The 13,348-nt window shown below is 43.2% G+C and overlaps 1 protein-coding gene across 1 annotated transcript in view; it reads left to right on the top strand.

Annotated features, from left to right (window-relative positions):
- ptpa (protein phosphatase 2 phosphatase activator) overlaps nucleotides 1–13,348 on the top strand; it is an 88,312-nt gene that overhangs the window by 71,701 nt on the left and 3,263 nt on the right. The gene's annotated exons all lie outside the window — the stretch shown is intronic.

Here is a 13,348-nt window from a genome sequence, read left to right on the forward strand (position 1 = left end):
CTGTCCAATAGGAGAGCGAATATTACTCTGGTTTGTACCCAGGTAAAGGGATATTCCGTGTATATATACGAATAATATACAAGGGATATCAAACGATATACAAATATTATACAAGGGATACCAAGCAATAAATATATATATTCGGTTTAATCTGACCCTTTGTAACAAGAAGGGTGAACCTGTGATATCCTGTTCAGGCTTTGTCGCTCACATCCTGTTTTGACGCCATTGTTGTTGTCGTTAGCTTACATGCTAACGTTAATGGCAGCGACCATAGCATTGTGGCTAGGCTAGCTATCATCGCTTAATAGAGCTAGTGAATGGATAAACAACGTTATTTAACATTGTAGAATGGGTACAATTACAATGCGGCTCAATACAAACATTTGTTAAGGGGCCCAGGGGGTGTAGACTGTTGTAGTTTGAGCTAATTTACACCATACTCCAAAAAAAAAAAAAAAATCTGCCGAGCGATGTGACGCGGGGAGTGCTCGATTCAAGGTGAGCGAGCGGAGAGCGATTTGGGGGCGGGGTCAACGAGCGATTAGCGGAGCAATTCGTTTCCTTATATCGCTTCCTCCAGGGTTCTAACTTGTGTTGACAAAATGCAACCCTGTTCAGCTACGGGGAATCAGCGCTCTCTCTCTAGACTAGAAAGGTGCACTCAGTAGAGCACAGATGTCCGCCAGGGCAGCAGCCACACATAATAATAATAATAATAATAATAATAATAATAATAGATTGGATTTGTAATGCACTTTTTGTTCACTGGGATCCCAAAGTGCTACACTACATGGTTAAAACAGTTAAAAAAATTGAAATAAAATGTGTCCCGACCCCACTTCTATGTTTCAATAAATTATTTGTATTTAAAACTATTAATACTGACTCATTCCTTCAGTCCACTCAAAATTATGCTAATATTCCTTATGTTGTTTATGATATTAATTGAAAATAGCATATGAGAGTATTATATGTAATAATAACACATGGCGATATACTAAAAAGCTATTTACAATTTTTGGCTAGTAAAAAATCTGCCCGGCTGGTACTTTTAAAAATCTACCAGCCAAATGGCTGGTAAGTCAAAAAGTTAAGTTTGTTCCCTGGGTGCAAGCATAGTCGTAGTACCCTTGAATGAGTGCTCCCGTTAGTCTTCAGGGTATTCTTGTTTACCAGAGAGGAGATCTGGTACAAGAATCTTGTTCGTTGGTTGACTTTTTTTTATTACATTGGTTGCCATTTTGTCACAGGAAAGATTTGCCTCTAGGATGGAACCCAGGTATGTAATTTCATCTTTCCTTGTGACAATATTGTCACCCACTGTAACAGAGAAGCCATTGGCCTTGCTGAGTTTGTTATTTGATCCAAAGAGAATGGACTCTGTTTTACCCAGGTGTAATGATAGTTTGTTATCAGCGAGCCAGGTGCAGATTCTGCCGAGTTCAGAGCTTAGGGCTTTTTCAACCTGCAACCTGTTCCTGTCAGAGACCAGCAGGGCTGAGTCGTCCGCGAACAGGAACAGGTTGCAGTCACAACTTAGGCCATGTCCAGACTAAAACGATTTTGGTCGTTTTAGGCAAAGTATTTGATCGTTTGCATCTTTCTGCCACACGGAACTGCGTTCTGGCAGCCTGAAGACGGTACTTTCTGATACCGGCTCCCAGAGTGCGCAATTCTGAAGACGCCTGAAGACGCCCCCCATTGCGTCACCATCTTCATAAGCGATACGCGTCTTCTCCTGAATTGATGACACGATAGCCCACCTCTCCCTTACCCTGCATAACTATGCTCCTAAATGTGAACTATTGTCTGGATACATACACTGGGCAGGGTTTCCATTATCCGGTAATTCCTGTTTTTTTTACCAGAAGAAAATCTGTTGATATTTAAATCTCTGGTCATAATGCCCTGTCGAAATTATTCATTCTTATTTCCCCCCCGTCGACAACAGATTGACATCTCCCTTAATCCGCATGCAAAACCCAGCCAACAAAATGTCTTATATGTCCTGGCTAGAAGTGTTTATTAAACACATAACACCGGGAGTTATTATTAAACAACAATGGCATGTACACAGTAGTTGCGTGTTGATCGGGATGATGCAACTGTGTGATGCAATACACGATACTAGCGTCACATAGATGGCCTTTTTCTGAAAACCCTAGTAGCCAAGCACATATTGTTCCATAGCATACCCCTTCAGTTGATTATGACAAATCCTCTCTTACCTTGATGATTAAAAAGCCTCCATAATTTAGTAAATAGTATTCCCATGGCTGGTGTAGCCAGCTAGCGTTGATGCTATCCAATGCTACCAACATTAGCTAAATAGCTAACCAACTAAATACAATAGACAGTTTGCTAGTCAAAAGGACTGGACACAGGTACAAGTTAAACATCAATCAATTACTTTATTAACACTTTGAGAGCCCACCACGACATAACACGTGTTATCAGCCCGCCCCCTGAATGCCCACCACGACAAATAGCGTGTTATTTTTTTTTATTAGCGATCTCAATTCATACTTCATCAACCGAGTCTCTCGTTGGGAAACCAGCCCCATCAGGAGCTCAGATGTGAAAAAAGCGCCCCCTATCGTCTCCCAGATGGTAATGCACCCTTTTGGAATGGACTCAATGAAAATGGATGAGAAAAGAAAAATCCGGAATCCACATTTTACTTGTCAGGCATGTAACCCGAGCCGATTGCAGTCATTCTGGTCCCTCAGAACAGCGTGGAATATGTGTTTCGACCACCCAGCGTTGGATCAATAAAAGTGATTGATTTTTGGAATGGCGATCAGGAATTGGAATGATCTTTTTGGAGAACATCTGATCTGAGGTATCTATTTTACAAGTATTGGGATAATTTGTATTCGCTGAGCTCTCAGCGTTCGCCCTGTGTGTGTGTGTGTGTGTGTGTGTGTGTGTGATGTTGAGGAAATGAGGTAATCGATTTTCAGCTCGCGGCCCCAGCGTGCATACGTACACATATACTATCGATAATCTAGCGTTTATTTGAAAACTATTCATAAATAGGCTGAAAAATTACAACGTTTTTGTGTATTCTAGAATATTCCAGTACAGGGCGTTTATTATGGAATCTTTTTATTTTCCTTGAAAACGAGGGCTTTTCAAAATGCTATAAAACGGAAATGAACTGATAAAAAAAACAATCCGCTTCGACAATGTTGACTGGAAAATGAGTCATTGATTTTTCTTTTCTCCCATTTTCTATTTTTCTCCCATCCCAATTTCGTATCGTCCAATTCTACCCTCCCCTGTCTCGAACGCTGTTAGGCCATGCCTCCCACAAGCCGGCTGCAATGTGGACTAAGCGTTACATCACGTGTCCCCTCCGGTACTCGAGGAAGCAGCAGTCACATCTTTTCACCTGCACAGTGTGATCTCTCAGCGTCGGGGGTCTGCATTTGGAGGGCACGCCGCCCCCGTCGCTTCCTGATTCTGCTGCGCAGGCGCACCAACCGACCTGTAAGAGTCGCTGTCCACAACGTCCGATCCCCACCCATCAGCTTCCCACCCCCTAATACTGCCAATTGTATTAGTATGAACGACCAGCCAAGCTGATAGCAATGCGGAGAGCTGGGCTCGAACCCAGCGTCTCCTGCATTGGTGGTGAGCGCCTTGCCCACTGCACCACCTAGCCGCCAGTAGATTAGGCGTTATTAACACTAACATTGAAGTGGATGATGGGCATTCAAGCACTAAATCGTGCGCCCCCTGCTGGCACTGAAAGTGTTAATACAACACAGGTAATTTGAGCCGCGGTCTCTCTCTCTCCACTTCCGAATGTACGTTGCGCTGCTGTTTGTCTCTGGAAACTAGGTCAGCTCAAAAGCTGAAAGCTCAAAACGACAACACTTCCGGTCGGGGGTTTTCAAAATAAAAGAAACGGGAAAGAAATTCTTTTTTTGTATCTACTTTTTCCTCATTTTTCTCCGATCCCAATTTCGAGTTTCCAATTCTCCCCTCCCCTGTCTTGAACGTTGCTCGACTATGCCCCCCACTGGTCTGTTGTAGGGAGGATAGAAGCCTTGCATCACATGTCCCCTCCGGCACACGAGGAGGCAGCCTGTCGCATCTTTTCACCTGCCAGCGCGGACTCTGTGGCGATGTCTAACGCATGGGAGGCTCACACTACCCCTGCTACTTCCTGTCTCTGCTGTGCAGGCGTCCCCCAACCGACCTGTAGGAGTCGCTGTCCACAACGTCCAAATCCCCACCCATCAACTTCCACCTTCTAACTCTGCCAATGAGTTAGTATGACGACTGGCCCAAGCCGGAGGCAATGCTGACACCCGGATTCGAGACCGGAGTCTCTTGCATTGGTGACAAGCGCAATCTCTGCTGCGCCACCCAGCCGTCCGAAAGACATTTATTTAGTAAATTTGTGGCACGCACTTATTATCCTGAGACGTTTTCGTTTTTACGGAAACCTTAAAACCAAACGAAAAAGATCAAAATCGTTTTAGTCTGGACAAGACCTTAAGCTGATGACATGTCATTTGCATAAATTAGGAACAGTAACGGCCCTAGTATGCTTCCTTGTGGAACACCACAGCTCACTGGGAGGGGGGGGGGGTAGTGTACAGTTTACCTCCACCATCTGTTCTCTCCCCTCCAGGTAGGATTGCATCCAGCTCACTGATATACTATCAAAACCTATTTCTTTTAGCTTGTCAATCAGAATGGAGTGATTGACAGTGTTGAAAGCCTTTTGGAGGTCCAGCATGACCATGCCGCAGTATTTGCCCGCGTCCACCTCTTGTTTGATGTGGTCGTTCAAATAGAGAAGGCATGAGTCAGTGGAGTGGGATGTTCTGAAGCCAGATTGGAATTCGTAGATTCACTTTTTTTCCGCAAGGTACTTTTCGACCTGTTCGTAGACTATTTTTTCCATGACTTTTGAGATGGTAAGAATAGAAACAGGGCGGTAGTTTCCTGTGTCTAATTTGCTGCCTTTTTTGTGCAGGGGGGTCACTCTGGCAATTTTTAAGTCTTTGGGGACATATCCCTGTTTTATGGAGAGGTTTATTATGTGGGTGATTACTGGGGTGATGGCGGCTGCTGAGTCTCTGAGGAATTAGGAGGGGATATTGTCATGGCCAGTGGCCTTGTTAGGTTGGAGGGCGCTCAGTTTTTTTAGTACCTTTGCGGACCCCTAGGTTTTTGTAGAAGGCTAGGATGTGTTCTACCCCCAAATGCCCAGAGTGGGAGGGTAGTTTATTAACCAGTGTTGTGGCTATGTTTGTAAAGAAAATGTTTAAGTAATTGGACACATCCAGCTTGTCTGTGATGAGTGTTTTCTGTCTTTATTTTTATGTTTGTAAATCTGGTTTTTAGTTTTTTACTGCAGCCTAGTTGGTTGTTGAGTAATTTCGCACTGCTGTGAAAGAAGGGTGTGCTGCATTCACAACACAAGACAAAATGAATAGGGCCTATTTACCAAACACTTGTTTATTTGAGTTTTTCATGATATTTTCTCACTTTTCAGTGTCTTCACGCCACCCTGTTAAACAGTATTCTTGTACCAATAAATTAAAAGTTCCCAACATATTGCTAAGATTCAGGGGCCCAACACTAATACCCAAGACTCCATGGTGTCTGTCTTGTCTGTCTGAACGTCTGTTTTTAATTCATTTTCAACGAGGAGCATCATTTGCCGGACAGGGTAGACGCTGTGTCCGTCTTCCTGCCAGATTTGTGTCCGTTTTGACGGGACAGAAAAGTTTGGAGTGGGTGAACTTTTGGAAGTGACTGATACATTCCCATCCGCAAGGCTGTTGTTTCTGCAAAGGCATGATTTACACAATAAAAAAGTAAACCAATGGACCGTAATACCTTCCGTCAAATTTCTATTTGTTCGTTGATGGATCCGTCACGATACCCGCAGCATCATTTTACTATTTTGCTGAAGTTCTCAAATCAAATGAGTAATCGTGTTTAATAATCAATCAAAATATCATATCAAAATAATCGTGATTATGATTTTTGCCATAATCGAGTTGCGACTAGGGCTGTGTATCATTTGAAAATGTTTTATACTGATGCCAATATCGATACTTGGGATTCGACACTTGATACCAAAACAATGTTAATTTTGCAATACCTTATTTTGTACGGTTATGTGCTGTGTAAGCCAATCAGAAACGTTATTACATTTTGGATGATTTTGGATTGTAGTTGAACAGAAGAAATGTTATATCTTGGAACAAACATGCTTATTGGCTCGCTGACACTGATGAGATTAACTACTTGGGTATTGAAATTCCGATACCACAGCATTTTTCGATACTCTATAGCAGGGGTGGCCAACCTTTTTTGAACCAAGATCTACTTTTTTATTTACCACCTAGCCCGAGAGCTACCAGCCAAAATTGTATATTGTAAGCCGTCATTTGAGACTTTATAAAAGCAGCATAATGAACACAAATCTGTCAGTTACTGTGTCCGACCTCATCTTAAATAACAAACAGCATTGCTTGTTGTAGTTAACAAGGAGAGGAAGAGTTGATTTAGCAAAAAGATTTTTTTTTTTTTTTTTAATAATCAAATTTGATTAATCAAGATCTACTTGAAATCAGCCCGCGATCTACCTGTCGATCGCGATCGACTGGTTGGGCACCACTGCTCTATAGTATTGAAGCAATTCCATCGATACCATAATAAAAGTCTTGAATTTCGTTACCCAGCCCTAGTCGCGACCTGCCTTGGTGTGTGATTTAGATCGTGGTTGCCTCGGATAAGTAGGGGAGTGTGGCAGGCAAGGGTTAAATGAGAAAGGAATGGAGAGGGTGGAACTGTGTGTGTGTGTGTGTGTGTGTGTGTGTATGTGTGTGTGTCTGTGTGAGAAGCATGCCCCACCCCTTTCTCCTTGCCTGTGAGCCCACATCCTGTGTTTTCGAGAGCGGCCTGCGAGTCTTCCCAGAGAACTGAGGGGCCAAGCTGTCTGCCCCCTCCTCCCTCCCTCCGTCCTGACCCTCCTCCCGGCCTGGAGCAGCCATCAGCAGGCCTGCATTCCTCTCTCCCTCCCCCGGCCCCCACAGACACACACACACACACACACACACACACACACACACATGGCCTGGGCTCCGCTTTTTTCTGCAAGCCTCCTTTCTATTGCTCGTACTAGACCTCTCTCTTTCTTTCTTTCTCTTTCTCCATCTCTTTCTCTTGATCTCCTTTTATATCTCTTTCTCTATCTCCTCCTCTTTCTCTCTCTTCCTTCCACCTCTCTCTTTCGCCATCTCTTTTTTTAGAACTATATAGTAATCTTTATTTTAGTAATCTTATTTTATTCCATGCTAAATTTATTGTATTTTTATTATTGGAAGCTGCTATGGTCGAGGTACCACAATAAATAGAATCTCACTCTTCTTGTTGTAAAGTACTGAAATAAGAGACAATAAAGGAATCTGTTTATCTCTATCTCCTTTTCTATCTCTTTCTCTATCTCCTCCTCTCTTCCTCCCACCTCTTTCTTTCTCTCTCTTTCTCCATCTCTCCGTTTATCTCGATCTCCTTTTCTATCTCCTCTCTCTTTTTCTCTCTATATATATATCTTTCTCTCTCTCCTTGCTATTTCTCTCTTATCTGCCTCCTGGTGAATTGAAAATGGGGGACCCTGATGTAAACAAGACAAAAGTCTTTCTCTGGTCTGCATCCCCTTAACACTTTGAGCGCCAGCCGTGTTTTCCTTTTTACCCCCTTGAATGCCACCATCCACGGCCAATGTTAACGTTAATATCGCCTAATCTATGTTTTAAATTATGGCTATGTGTCTAATCTGCCCGTCGCTTATCAAAGAATCATTTTCCAGTCAACATTGTCAAGGCAGATTGTATTTTTATCGCTTCATTTCCGTTTGATAGCATTTTGAAAATCACCCGTTTTCGGGGAAAAAACAACCCATGCCTATGATAATCGCCTTTTACTGGAATATTCCAGAACGTTGTCATTTGTCGGCCTATTTATGAATCGTTTTCAAATAAACGCTAGATGATCGATAGTATATGTGTGCGCACGCACGCTCGTGCCTGTGCGCTGATAATCGCTGCTCTTATTTCCTCATGGCTTTTACAGTCAAAACAGCCATATCACATAAACGCTTATATATCCGTGAAAACGAGTGATTATCCTAACACTGATAACATAGATTCCTTACCTGAGGTCAGATGGTATCCAAATGGTTTATTCCAATTTCCGATCGCCATTCGAAAAAATCGATAAATGTATTGATCCATCGTGTGTACAGTATAACCCATATTCGCCGTGGCTCAGAGGCTCCAGAATGAACTCTGGTAGACCCCGGCTGCATCAGTGAGAAGTAAAATGTGGAGTCAGAAATCTGTTCTCCCATTCACTTTCATTGAGTCCATTCCAAAAGGGTGATTTACCATCTGGGAGATGATAGGGGGCGCTTTTTTCACATCGGAGTGCCGGCGGTCCCTGGATCTCCAACGGTAGGCTCGCGTGATCCAATATGATTTCAGATCGCTAATAAAAAAAAAAAAAACGAGAATACTCGTGACATGGCATTCAGCGGTCAGGGCGTAAACCAGAGAAAAGCCGCGAGTGGCATACAAAGTGTTAAAGGCCAACTTGCAGGTTAAACCCTACTCTTCAATTATGGGTAGTTTGGTATCTATTTTCATTATTTCTTTTTTTTTCATTTGACGCCGGAAATTCCACTCAGAAAGGGTTAAAAACTAAGGTCCACGCACGAATAACATGTATGGAGCAAATCAAAAAGCTTATCGGACGCTATCAGTGCCGTGACGTTACTGCCGGTAACTTATGCCTTATGCCCGTCCGGGTCATAGTACCAAGCTGGCTATATGGCTCTGGCTAACTTTACCCCGCTAACGTTAGCATTATGTCTACTGCCGTGAACCATTTTAAATCGGGCATGTAAAAGAGTTTTGGGAACGAGTAAAATGTGCAGGTCCTCTTCTCGGACCTGTGGGGCAAAGCACTGCACACGCATCATGCCGGCTAGCAAGCTACACGTCACGGCATGTTGATACGATAGCAGCCCCTCGGATAGCACTCGGTGCATCACAGTCACGAAACGGGCTACCACGATAGCTATTAGCTAACTAAAGTTAATGTTACAAGCTCAAACACCTTATAACTACTACTATTGTCGTGTCAATAAGTTCCCTGGCAGAATACTTGTGAGGACAAAGGTATACAAAGAGGAGAGAACCATTTTAAATCGGAGCATGTTAGGAGTTTCGAGAATGCTGGCTACCAAGCTAGCTAACTTTGCTACTAACGTTATATACACAATATGTACAACGACACAATGATTTACATTATTACAAATATGGTAACGTGGTTGTGGCTTTTACAAATAGTGGTTAGCTTTAGAGATGAATGGCTATGATCACGGAGCAATAGTGTTAGGTGAAACAGATACTAGCTCCTCGGCTAGTAGTAACAAGAAGGCTCCTTGCCTCCTGCCACTACCTGCCTGTGATTCTCAGAGCCCCTGCTGCCCTGTACCTGGTGTGACGTCATCATTAAGATGACACACGCACGTTATGAACCATGGATTAAAATATCCACGTGGTTGTGGTTGGGTCGACAAAATGTTTGATAAAAATGCTATAACTGGGTCAATTTCGATAATTTTTTTCCCCCTCATGAAAGTCACCGTTGGCCTAGTCACATTTATTGTTTATTGAACAAAAATACAAAATGCAAGTGGGCCTTTAACAATTGTGTGTATTGAGCTGTACTGTATGCGTCTAGTGTTTTACCAACCCAGTTCCGCGATCTGATTGGTCACTGACGTTTCTGGTGCGATCTGATTGGCCACTGACGTTCTGGTCATGTGACATGTGCGCCCAATCGTGTGACGCCTGTGTCTTTGCCCATTTCCGCCTCGAACAGCATGCAAACTACCTAACGCCTAGTTTATCACTGGTTAAGCTTAGGCGACTCTTTCGAAGTTGGTTAAAGGGGACATGTACTGCTATTCCTAGCACTATTTGGGCAACTTTACACAATTCCTGTTAGTCTATTGAAGACATCTGTAAGGTTTTTTTTTTTTTAAATGCATTGTTTTATATATATATATATATTTTTTTATTGATCTTTTTCCCCCTCCTTTTTCCTCCGATTTTCTCCCATCCCAATGTTAGTCGTTATGCCAATTCCCAATCCCCTTCCTGGTCGCTGCGCACTTATCCCCCACAGTCGGTCTGGGAGAGTGGAGGCTACCACGTGCTTCCTCCGACACACGTCCAGCCAATCAACCGCTTCTTTTCACCTGGCAGCGCGGATTCTCACTGAGAGGGCGTAGCGTGTGGAAGGATCACACTATCCCACTTAGATCCTATCCGCGCTTAGCAGGCGCCCCGACCGAACTGTAGGAGTCGCTGTTTACAACGACCCGGACCCACCCCGCCAGCTTCTCCCACCCTCTAATACTGCCAATTGTATTAGTGTGAACGGCCAGCCAAGCTGGTGACAACCAGGGGCGGATTTAGGATTGTAGGAGATCCGGGGCTTAGCCCAGATTTTTTTTACTTCGACACCACAACCTTTAACGTATACCACCACCTTAAAGCGGACAAAAGGCACTAGAGAACACTTAAATTCGCACCCTTTAATTAATGAAGCAAACTATAATAATTTATAATAATAATAATAATAATAATAATAATAATAATAATAATAATAATAATAATATAGCACCTTTCATACAAGAATTGCAGCTCAAAGTGCTTCACAGCAGTACAAAAAGACACACATAAAATGAGCACAACATTGGCAGATCAAGAGCAATGCATAAAGTGCAGACATAAAGCATAAAATAGATAGCAGTAAAATAGACAAAGTCAAGGTAAGACATAGAACATTAAATCACTAAGATCTAGGGTTAACTCGCCGAACGTTGAGCGCCAGGACCCCCGAAAACCAGAGTCTAGTCGGGTTTTCATCGTTGTTTCTTTTATTCGATATTTCTATTCATAAAGACATGCCGGCAGCCTGTGTTATCACTGGGGATGGGTCTGAGATCTCAAAAGTCCAATACCGCCGCCTAACACCTTGCAGCCGCTATTGCACTCCATTTGAAACGATGTGGCTTGGTGTCTGTCATTTTGGAAATGACACCAGACCACCCTGAAACTACTCATATTCACGACGGTATAAAACGGAAATGTATGGATGGAAAAATGATCCGTTTTTTGCATCTTGACCGGAAGAAACATATCCCCATGTTAAAAGGCGCTGGCCTTTCAACAGTAACAGTAAACAGCGCCATCTGGCACTGAAAGTGTTAATGAGTCTTTGTTTGCGGTTTGATTATCACTGATACAAAGTAAAATAGTGCAGTGCAATAAAATAGTTAGTAAAATAGAATAAAATAATGCAATAGTGCATTGCAATAAAATAGTTATCATCGTATTTTTTCGGGAGGCCGGTAAGGAGTGCATTACAGTAGAGTCGGCTTGAGATAAAGGCATGGATCTGGTTTTCAGCTTCCTTTTGATTTATAAATGGCTGTACTTTAGCTATGTTTCTAAGGTGGAACAATTATGTTTTTGTCAACTTGTTGATTGTGATTTAAAGCTTAGGTCTGAGTCTACCATAACACCAAGACTTAACTCACTCAAATACAGTTAGCAGCTGGATAGACTACAAATGGAAATTAGCTTCTGCTAAATCTGGTGCAAACATATTTTCATGTAACAATGATTAATTGTCAAAAAACTTTTTTTTTTGAAAATAGATTCGGGGCTTTTCAGAAAACATTCTGGGCTTGAGCCCAAGTAGCCACCCCCTAGCCCCGCCCCTGGTGACAACCCCGGAGCTGTGAGCTGGATTCGAACAGGCGAATCCAGCCGCTCCGGGGTTGGTGACGAATGCAATCTCCGTTACGCCACCTGACCGCCCTGCATTGTTTTATATTTCTAATCAAGTACTCAAAACCATCATTTTTCAGCTTCAAGATTTCAGGCTGTTATGGCCTGGCTCCGCCCATAAGCACTTTGAGTGACAGTCAGTCCACACAGTCTGCGACTGGTAGACAGAGAGATAGAGAGAGAGAGAGGGGGGGGGGGGGGGGGTGCGAGAGAGAGAGAGAAAAAAAAGACAGGCCGTTTCTTCCTTTAGTTTTTTCTCTCCCTGCGGCAGCTTGTGGGGGGGGGGGCCTCCCTCTCTCTCTCTCTCTCTCTGTCTCTGTCTCTCTCTATCTCTCTCTCTCCCTCCAGTGTATGCAGAGGTGTCGGGTTTCACTCTGCCTCGCAGTATGAGGAAGTGGTTTTCCACTCGCTGTCTAGTCTAGGTAGATTGTGGGCGGGCATTAGCTACAACCACAGAGCCAATCACATCACTGTCTTCTACCCAGAGCCTGAGTAACGTCATTCAGGCCTTCAAATCAGGATGGACTAATTTACTGGAGCAGGAAATTATCTGAGCTGAATCAGAGCAATCCGCCAATATGGTATTTAGACACTAAAACACATTGATACTAACTCCTATTACTATAATACAATGCTAGAGACTGAAAAATGACATTTATAGTACATGTCCCCTTTAAGGTTAGAGTTTGGAATCAGGGCTGGTGTTCTATCGCCCTGCTCTAAGACAAACTCTAACCTTAACCAACTTCGAAAGAGTGCCTAAGCTTAAACGGTGAAAGAAACAGGCGTCACACGATTGGCCGCACATGTCACACGACCAGAAACGTCAGTGGCCAATCGGATCGCAGAACGCGTTGGTAAAAAACTAGACGCGTACTGTATTGTACCCATTCTGCAATCTGTTAATAAAATTTTCAATCAATCAGTCTTCTCGCTCTCTGAATGTGAACGTTTCTCTCTGCCTCCTTCCATTACCTTCTTACACCCCCTCAACTGTCTAGTCTGCAGCTTTTCTCTGCTGTTTCACAATTTTGGCTAGATCCCCCCCCCCCCCATCACCACCACCAAAGCAAAATGATGAACAAATCCAAATCCTTGAAGAGTTTTACAATTTGTTCAATAGTTCTGTGTACATTTGCCTATAAAAACCCTCAAAATGAGCTAAAGGGATATTTCACGTTTGGTATGACATTTTGGATTCTCCCTTCCCAGTACATTGACCTCTCCATTGCTCCATTACCAGTTAACTTCTGACGTTAGCTTCTCCCTGGAATGTGTGCTCACCAGCAACCCCCCCTCAGTCAGACAAGAAGATGGATACTGATCTCCTCTCTGTGCGTTCAGTAGAAAGCTATCCGGCTGCAAGCTAGCCTAGCTTAGCACTAATGAATGGAAGCGGATACGGACCACTAGCCTAGCATAAAACTCCAGGAGATGTGTTCTTT

This window comes from Notolepis coatsorum, assembly GCF_963971535.1.
Source record: "Notolepis coatsorum genome assembly, chromosome: 11".
In the NCBI taxonomy this organism is placed as follows: Eukaryota; Metazoa; Chordata; class Actinopteri; order Aulopiformes; family Paralepididae; genus Notolepis; species Notolepis coatsorum.